The sequence below is a fragment of the Euprymna scolopes genome, chromosome 15, assembly GCF_053919585.1.
Source record: "Euprymna scolopes isolate OS-2025 chromosome 15, ASM5391958v1, whole genome shotgun sequence".
Taxonomy (NCBI): domain Eukaryota; kingdom Metazoa; phylum Mollusca; class Cephalopoda; order Sepiida; family Sepiolidae; genus Euprymna; species Euprymna scolopes.
In genome coordinates this window covers 35399753-35407435 of record NC_136496.1, presented here as the reverse complement: position 1 = coordinate 35407435, position 7683 = coordinate 35399753, and the positions used below count along the sequence as shown (strand labels likewise).

The following is a 7683-nucleotide window of genomic DNA, read 5'->3' as shown; positions in this document are numbered from 1 at the left end:
GCTCTTTTTCAATTTCGGAAATTGGTAGGACATCCGAGAGTAGATTAAGCGACTGGGTACTTCATTCTCCCTTCATGAATTTTTGAAACTGAGGAATGGGAGGAGAAGTAGGAGGAGAAGGAAAAGAAGTAAGTTAGAGAGGGGTATCAGTTACCAGTGTTAAACAAGAGAGGGTGATATAGAGCGTTAATAAAGGTTGGGAAAGTTATTAGCGTTTAAAGAAAGAATGAGGAGAGGGAGGCGATGAGGAAGGGGTACAAAAAGTAATGAGAGAGCAAGAGATAGAGAGAGCGAGAGAGAGAGATAGAGAGAGAGGGGGGGGGTAGACGACGGTAATCATAGTATAGCATAACAATAAAGGAGAGGAAAGAGCGTTAAAAAGGTGAAGAACAGAGAAAGTATGAGATATTATTAGTGAATAAAGAAAGAGTGATAAAAAAGGAGTAGGGAGAGGAGAAAAGAACGAAAAGGAGAAAGACATTATAGAGGGAGTAGCAGAATATGGTAATTATAGCATACCATAAGAATAAAAGTGTGTGTTCGTGTGTGTGTCTGTCTACCTGAGAGAGAGAGAGAGAGAGAGAGAGAGAGAGAGAGAGAGAGAGAGAGAGAGAGAGAGAGAGAAAGAGAGAGAGAGAGAGACAGACAGACAGACAGACAGAGACAGAGAGAGAATTAAAAACGGGTGGACCGAGTAGTGGCCTTTTAAGTGGTTAAATAAAGTATAAAGAGTAATAGTGAAAGAGAGAGAGAGGGAGGGAAAGAGAGAGAGAGAGAGAGAGAGAGAGAGAGCGATGGGAAGTGTAAGGAGGAAGAAGAGAAAAAGGAGAAGAAGAAAGAAGAGAAGGTAGTAGGCAATGTTAATGACTATAATAAAAGGGTGAGGATACATAACGTTTCCAAGGGTGGCGGTAAGAGATTAAAATATGTTATTAGAGCTTAAAGATAGTAAGAGGAGGAAGAGTGGGAGGTGAAGGAGATGAGTAAGACATTTTAACAAAAACGCAATAGAAAACAAGTGTGATGAAGAGAGAGAGAGAGAGAGAGAGAGAGAGAGAGAGAGAGAGAGAGAGAGAGAGAGAGAGAAGATACTCTTTAACAGTGAGACGAAAGGCAAAACGGGTCAAACAATAAGATAATTTCTGTGTTTTAAATACGCAAAAAACAAGCGAATAAAAACAAACAAACAAAAAATTACCCGCAAAAACTATTAAGTAGGTATTAACCCTAACCCTTCCACGTCGAGAAGATGTAACATAAGGTCAAAAAGTGGAGATTGAAAAGCCAGAGCACAAGAGATGTGTAAACTCTGGCTGTCAACAAATGCCTTGGCTGCCCCGTCGATATTCCTCAGTAAAGGTGCCTTAACCGATTAGCAATAGACTCCCTAAAAATTGAAAATATACCTTGAGTTTACTTTTAACTTGAACTGGTAACTCTCGCTTTTCTTATTTTCTCCTTTAGTCCTCATATTCCATTCTGACAAAGAGAAAAGAATTGCTATTTTCAGGATCGCAATCTATGTATTAAACACTTATTATTGCCTAGTTTTTAACCTTGAAGTAATATATTTAGCTCCTTACATAACATGGTTTCATGCTTTGTCAGGAGCGATTTTATAAACAAATTCAAACAAAGCTAACATCTTTGTAAAGAGAGAAGGTAATGCCTGGAAGGGTGGACCTCCTAGAACTGAACAGAATCATTCCACAGCTCGACAAATACAAGGCCATAACCTACCCAGAAAGACTTAGACCCTGTCGGATTGATTGTCGAGGACATATCCTCGAATTGGTATGAGCAACAACTAGTCAGATTGTCCTGTTAAGTATGCCGTTGACCTGTAGTCAAGCTTCTCACTTTGGTTAATGACTCATATATTGCAACAATGTTGAGAAATGTAAATAAAAATTCTAGTTTTTATTAAAAGCAAATTTTCCAATGCCTGTCTCTCTCTCTCTCTCTCTCTCTCTCTCTCTCTCTCTCTCTCGATATTACTTCAGTCCTGTAACAAGAGTTCAGGACGACTAACACCAAGTTAAGCTGAGAAATACGTTTTATTTCGTTTTCCTTCTCTTGGATTAGTTGTACATGTAACGATTGAAAGTCTAGCCTAACCTACTAACTAACTCATAGCTGGAGAGGCGCAAGTACTACAAAATTATACAAAGGCAATATCAACAGTAATTGCAACGACATTCACCAGGGGTGGGATGAACCAGCCCCAAATGAGTTCACTGCGTACTTCGCCAAGACGGCTCACCCATGCCGATCGCTTGCTGAGTCCTAGCATATTTCAGAGATTCCCGATTCAAGTGATGAACAGTAAAACACACAGAAGGCAGCCACTAGCTCCATGTCTGGCTTCCAATCTAAGCCTTTAGTTGATCGCATCTGTGCTTTCTTAGCCCGATGCGATTGGGGCTATGAACTAGCGGATGAATACTGTGCCTAAGCAAGGCGTTGGATAAAACGATAAAACCAATGAAGTCTTTTTTTAGACCCAAATACTCTTTGGTCAAACTCCTTCACAGGCAACATGAATTGGAACAAATACATTGAGGACATTGCCAAAGCTGCTGATGCGAAGAAGATGGGCTCTCTCTACCATGCTAGAAAATTACTCATGCTTAAGAGTATCCTGTACTTCTACAAGGTCGCCATTCGTCTATGCATGATGTATTGTTGCCACATTTGGGTTGTTGTTGCATCTGCTATTAGTCTCTCACTCTTATATAGGGTTACAATTTTAAAAAAAAGTCGCAAACCTAAAAGGTCCACACTATTATCCAAACTCTAACCTCTGTCCCATCGCCGAAATGTTGCATCCCTATGCCTGTTTTACAAGTATTTTTATGGAATATGCTCCGAACCCCGAGCTTTTACACTCCCTCTCGACGTAAATACTTCCGACTAACCCGAGAAGCAGCAAAATCCCTCCCCCACACTGTTGAGATCCCTAGATGCAGGATAGCAAGGTAATAAAATAGGCTGTTTCCATCGACCTGCTGTACTTTGGAATTCCCTCCCGGGTCACTGCTTCCCTGCTTGTACTGACAGTCAGACGTTCAAGTGTAATGTGAACGGATGTCTTGCTGCTGAACTCCCTATATACCTGTAAATTTGGTCCCAAATAGTAACCACTCCCATAAAAGTGGCACTGTGCCTTGTTTGTGGTGAAACAATAGTAAAAAAAAAAAAAAAGGTTTTGTGATGCCAGTGTTGTGGTATCTTTCACGGATGATGCAGATTGGAATTTCGTTGAAGAGACAAACGTTTAGGATGCGTCGTCAGATAATACACATCGAAGATCGTGTGTGAAGTTCTTCTTCACTCAGGGGCCATGTCTCACAGTATTGTGCGTCTATTTAATAAATAACAAGAAACTAAATAAATAAACTATAAAATAAGAAAATCGAAATTAAGGATAAAAATAATTCTCCCCTAACCATCCTACATCCACCTTTATAACCAATAAAAAAACAACAACCTATAAATACACCAAGCCTCAAAGGAAAAGAAAAAGAAAACGATAATAACAACAATCGCTCCTGATAATAATCGGATGCGCCGATAAAAAGCGCTTAGGAAGAATATGGCTGAACAACAAGTTTTGGGTGCCATTTTATACAACATGCCAGCTGGAATAAAAATGACTGCTCGGTGAATGGAAAAATCGGAAAAAGAATAAATCTGTCGTGTTCAATCAGACGTGCTTGAATAATGATAACGAGGTTATTAAGAGTGCCCAAGAAAAAAGAGCAAATTATGTTTCTATTTATATAGGCAAATATTACATAGTCGCTATACTGAACATGCTAATGTTTCAGACAATTGATTGACAAGAAGCAAAAATCCTCGTCAGGCGACGTAATAAAGCTTATGTACCATTGAAGGCGTCTGGTTCTCAAATGGAAGAAATGAAATACATATATTTTTTTATATGAATAAAATGTTAAATTTAAAAGGGACAGGTGTTAAGTTAAATGACGTTTAAGACCCCAAACATAGAAAGCGATAAGGGGTAAAAAGAACGTCAAGACATAACAGGATAAAAAGGAGGAATAAAAAGGAAAAGAAAAAAAAAGAAAAAGAGAAAGGAAAAGGAAAAAAAACAGAGGAACGGAAAGAAAAAAGGGGTCAGCTTGATTACATTGTCATAAGAAATGGATAATATATATTAGTGTTGAGACGATTAATCAGATACAGAAATCGAAAAAATCGGAACTCATGGGGTATCTGAATCGGTATCGGAATCGGAAAAATTTGCGCCTATTTTCCGATGCTAAAAACGATTCTGCTCATAGTTTAATTTGTTTGTTTTTGGTTAAAACTGAATTTTTCGTGTTTCGTATTAATGATGAAATGATAAATATTGATTGATTTTAAACTACCAGTCAAACTAAAACTCCATTAGTGTATTTTAACATTTGGTCAAATATACATATTCCATGGTTTTTGCATTAACTTCTCAGAAAAACAACTCCAAGCAAATTAAGCTAAAATGAAACAGCTATAAAGAAACAGCTATTGATTAATTCAGTTTTAGTCTAATATTTTATATATTAATATTATAGCGTATGTAATTTTTTCTTCCGAGTGACTACCGTTTAATTGTTGTGTAATTCCATTTCTTGTAATAAATAATTTTACCAAGAATTCTTCATAAGTTTTTGTTTCGGTTTCGATTATAGCTGATGGCACTCAAGTCATCTAAGTTTTTATAAATAATTTTCCAAAATTCTTCATAAGTTTTGATTTCGGTTTCGATTATATATGAAGGAACTCATGTTATAAATAAATATATAGATTACTTTTCTTCATAAGTTTTGGTTTCAGTTTCGATTCAAACTGATGCACCCAAGTCATATGGATATATTTTTGAAATCACAACTTTATAAAATACAAGAATTGATAGAAAATTAACTCTATAATATTACATACGAAATATGCATAAATTACAATATCATAACGTTCCTGCTAGCTTAGATAAATACTTTTGCAGTTTTAACAAAAGAGCTACAATAATATCAGAGCGTCTCCACTTACACTGAACATCCACAGAATGCCAACATCAATATATTACATATGAAACAGTCCCCTGCGGAATTTCCACATGTCTCGCTAGTGGATATATAATTTTCAAACTATATATCTGTTCTTGATTGGTGTTACCAGGACATTTCAACCGTTTTCCTCTCCGGCTTTCTTCAGGAACCTTGTGTCAGGTAGTCATGGAATTTTGAAATCAACTCTCGGCAGACGGTAGTGATGGGACGACTCTAATATTTTTCCCGATTCTGATACAGTTACTGATTCTGATTCTAATGAGCAGTTCGAATGTTATTTTTCACACCCTTTGCCCAGAATTGAACTCAGAAAGTGAAGAGACCTGTACAGATTAACCAACGTCCTAGTCGTCTCTGGGGTAAATCAGAATAGATCTTTTAGACAGAGAAACAGTTTATTATAAACTAGCATGGATAACCGGCGTTGCTTGGGAAGCATGAATGATATAATAAAAAAGTGCAATAATATTTTCCTCCCTCTCTATCTCTCTTACTCATAACGTTATCTCTATTTCTTTGCGTTACTACCTCTCCGTCTCTACTGCCCTAAAATGCTTTATAATATGGTAAAAAAGAACAAAACAAATAAAACAAAAAACAAAAAAAGGAAGCTGACCTTTTTTTTTTATTTGTTACCTAATTTTAGTGTTATTTATTAAAGATATACCATTATGAATAAAAAATAAACTTATCAGTTTGATCCCCAATGTTCTCAAGGGAATGAACATGAAAATATTTTTTTTACAATAACTAAATCGCGGTTACACTGCACTCGATGACGTAAGGTTGTAAGTGTAGCATGTGTAGTTTCTGACTTTTATCCTAACACACACGGGAAGAATTACAACTTTCTTCGATAAAATATATTCCTATCTTATGTTCATATATCCCTATAGAAAATATAGAAATAAAGAGACCTGTAATTTTTCTGTCTAATTTACATACGGGTATATGGTATGTCAGTATGCGGGCATATTATATATTAGAGTTGCGGGACAGCACTGGTGTCAAAGGAAAAAAAACCGCCTCCTTCACTCCACTAGTCTGCAGGAGACCTTTAGGCATGGTCGAGAACCCACTTAGCCCCCCCCCCTCCCTGATAAGAATAACGTGAGATCATGTTAAGCGGATGACTGAATACGGAAACAAACAGAAATGATTCTGTTCATGGTTTCGTATTTCGTTGGGCTTAGTATAAGATACCTCTGGGTACAATGGTAAGGAAAATCGCCCAGTATGAGTATTGCTCGGACAGAAAGAAACTGCAACCTACTCTCTGTATAACTGCAAAGAAAGCTATTGTAATCTTTATTCGCGAAACAGCTTGAATAGGGTTCTGAATCAGAACACTTCGCTCGTGAAGGATTACCATGATATACAGATGACACCTGATCGTCATCAGACTATTCTCCGACAACCAGCAAAGTATAACGGGAAAGATCGTGGGTAAAAGAAGCAGAGGACGACAGCAAGAAACACACGTTGACAGTCTGAACGACTGGGAAACATCAAAACTGATGAGCAACAATGAATTCATGAATGCATCGAGAAAGAGAGATAGAGAGCCATTGTTGTCAATGCCTGTACCAGACAGGACACCACTTGAATGAATGAATATGGTATGTACGAATGCACTATGTAAATTAGCTGAAACAGAGAGTCAATTTTTCTCTTAATGCTCACAAAAATATTAAAAACTATCAAAGAATAGTTGAATTAATACACAATGAGATAAAGATACATCTGAAAAAAGTCGGAGGTTAACATGGAAACATTTTGAAAATGACAAATAAAATGAAATAGTAATCTGTGTAATCCAAATGATACAACTTGTCTGTAGCATAAACTAAATTTATTAAATAATTCCTTTGTTTAAATATAAGATAATGTTGAAAAAACACTATCAATGACTCAACTCTTATAACAATGCTAATAGACATCATCAACGGCTCAACTGTATGACAATGTTGACTAAACACTATCGACGACTCAACTGTATGAAAGTGCTGAACAAATATCATCAACGTCTCAACTCTAAGACTATTGAACAACCGCCATTAACGACTCAACTGTTTGACAGTATAAACGAAGCAATATCGACGTCTCAGCTCTATGAGAATCTTGAACAAACAACATAAACGGCTCAACTGTATGACAATGTTATACAAATGTTACTTATAGCTCAACTGTATGACAATGTTAGATAAATACAATCGTCGGCTCAACTGTATGAGAATATCAAAAAACACTATCGTCGGCTCAACTGTACCGCAATGTTAAAGGAACACTATCGACGGCTTAACTGTATGATGATTTTAAACAAATTAAACAAACATTATCGACGACTCAACTATATAGTAACGTTATACAAACACTATCGGTAGATCAACTATTTGGCAATACTAAGTAAACGCCATCGACAGCTCAATTCTGCAACAATATTGAACACCGACGGCTCAACGCTATCATAATATTGAATAAACACTTTTAACGGCTCAACTCGGCGCTGACCTGAAAGACCTCAGAAAGGCAGATGTTTTCGTGCTGTTGACCGACTTCTTGTAGAAATCGAATAAAGCAAAATCCCAAACAAGAACGGGTATTTCTGAAGAGT

The 7683-nt window shown here is 36.8% G+C and overlaps 1 protein-coding gene across 3 annotated transcripts in view; it reads right to left on the bottom strand.

Annotated features, from left to right (window-relative positions):
- LOC145293774 (uncharacterized) overlaps positions 1-7683 on the bottom strand; it is a 132393-nt gene that overhangs the window by 87883 nt on the left and 36827 nt on the right. The window contains exon 1 of one of the 3 annotated variants that reach the window (XM_080140288.1): positions 1-154. This exon is cut by the window's left edge and continues 352 nt beyond it. The exons of the other annotated variants lie outside the window; for them this stretch is intronic. The gene's annotated coding sequence lies outside the window, so the exon portion shown is untranslated. Of the gene's footprint in view, positions 155-7683 lie in introns of those variants that run through there. 3 annotated transcript variants of the gene reach the window in all.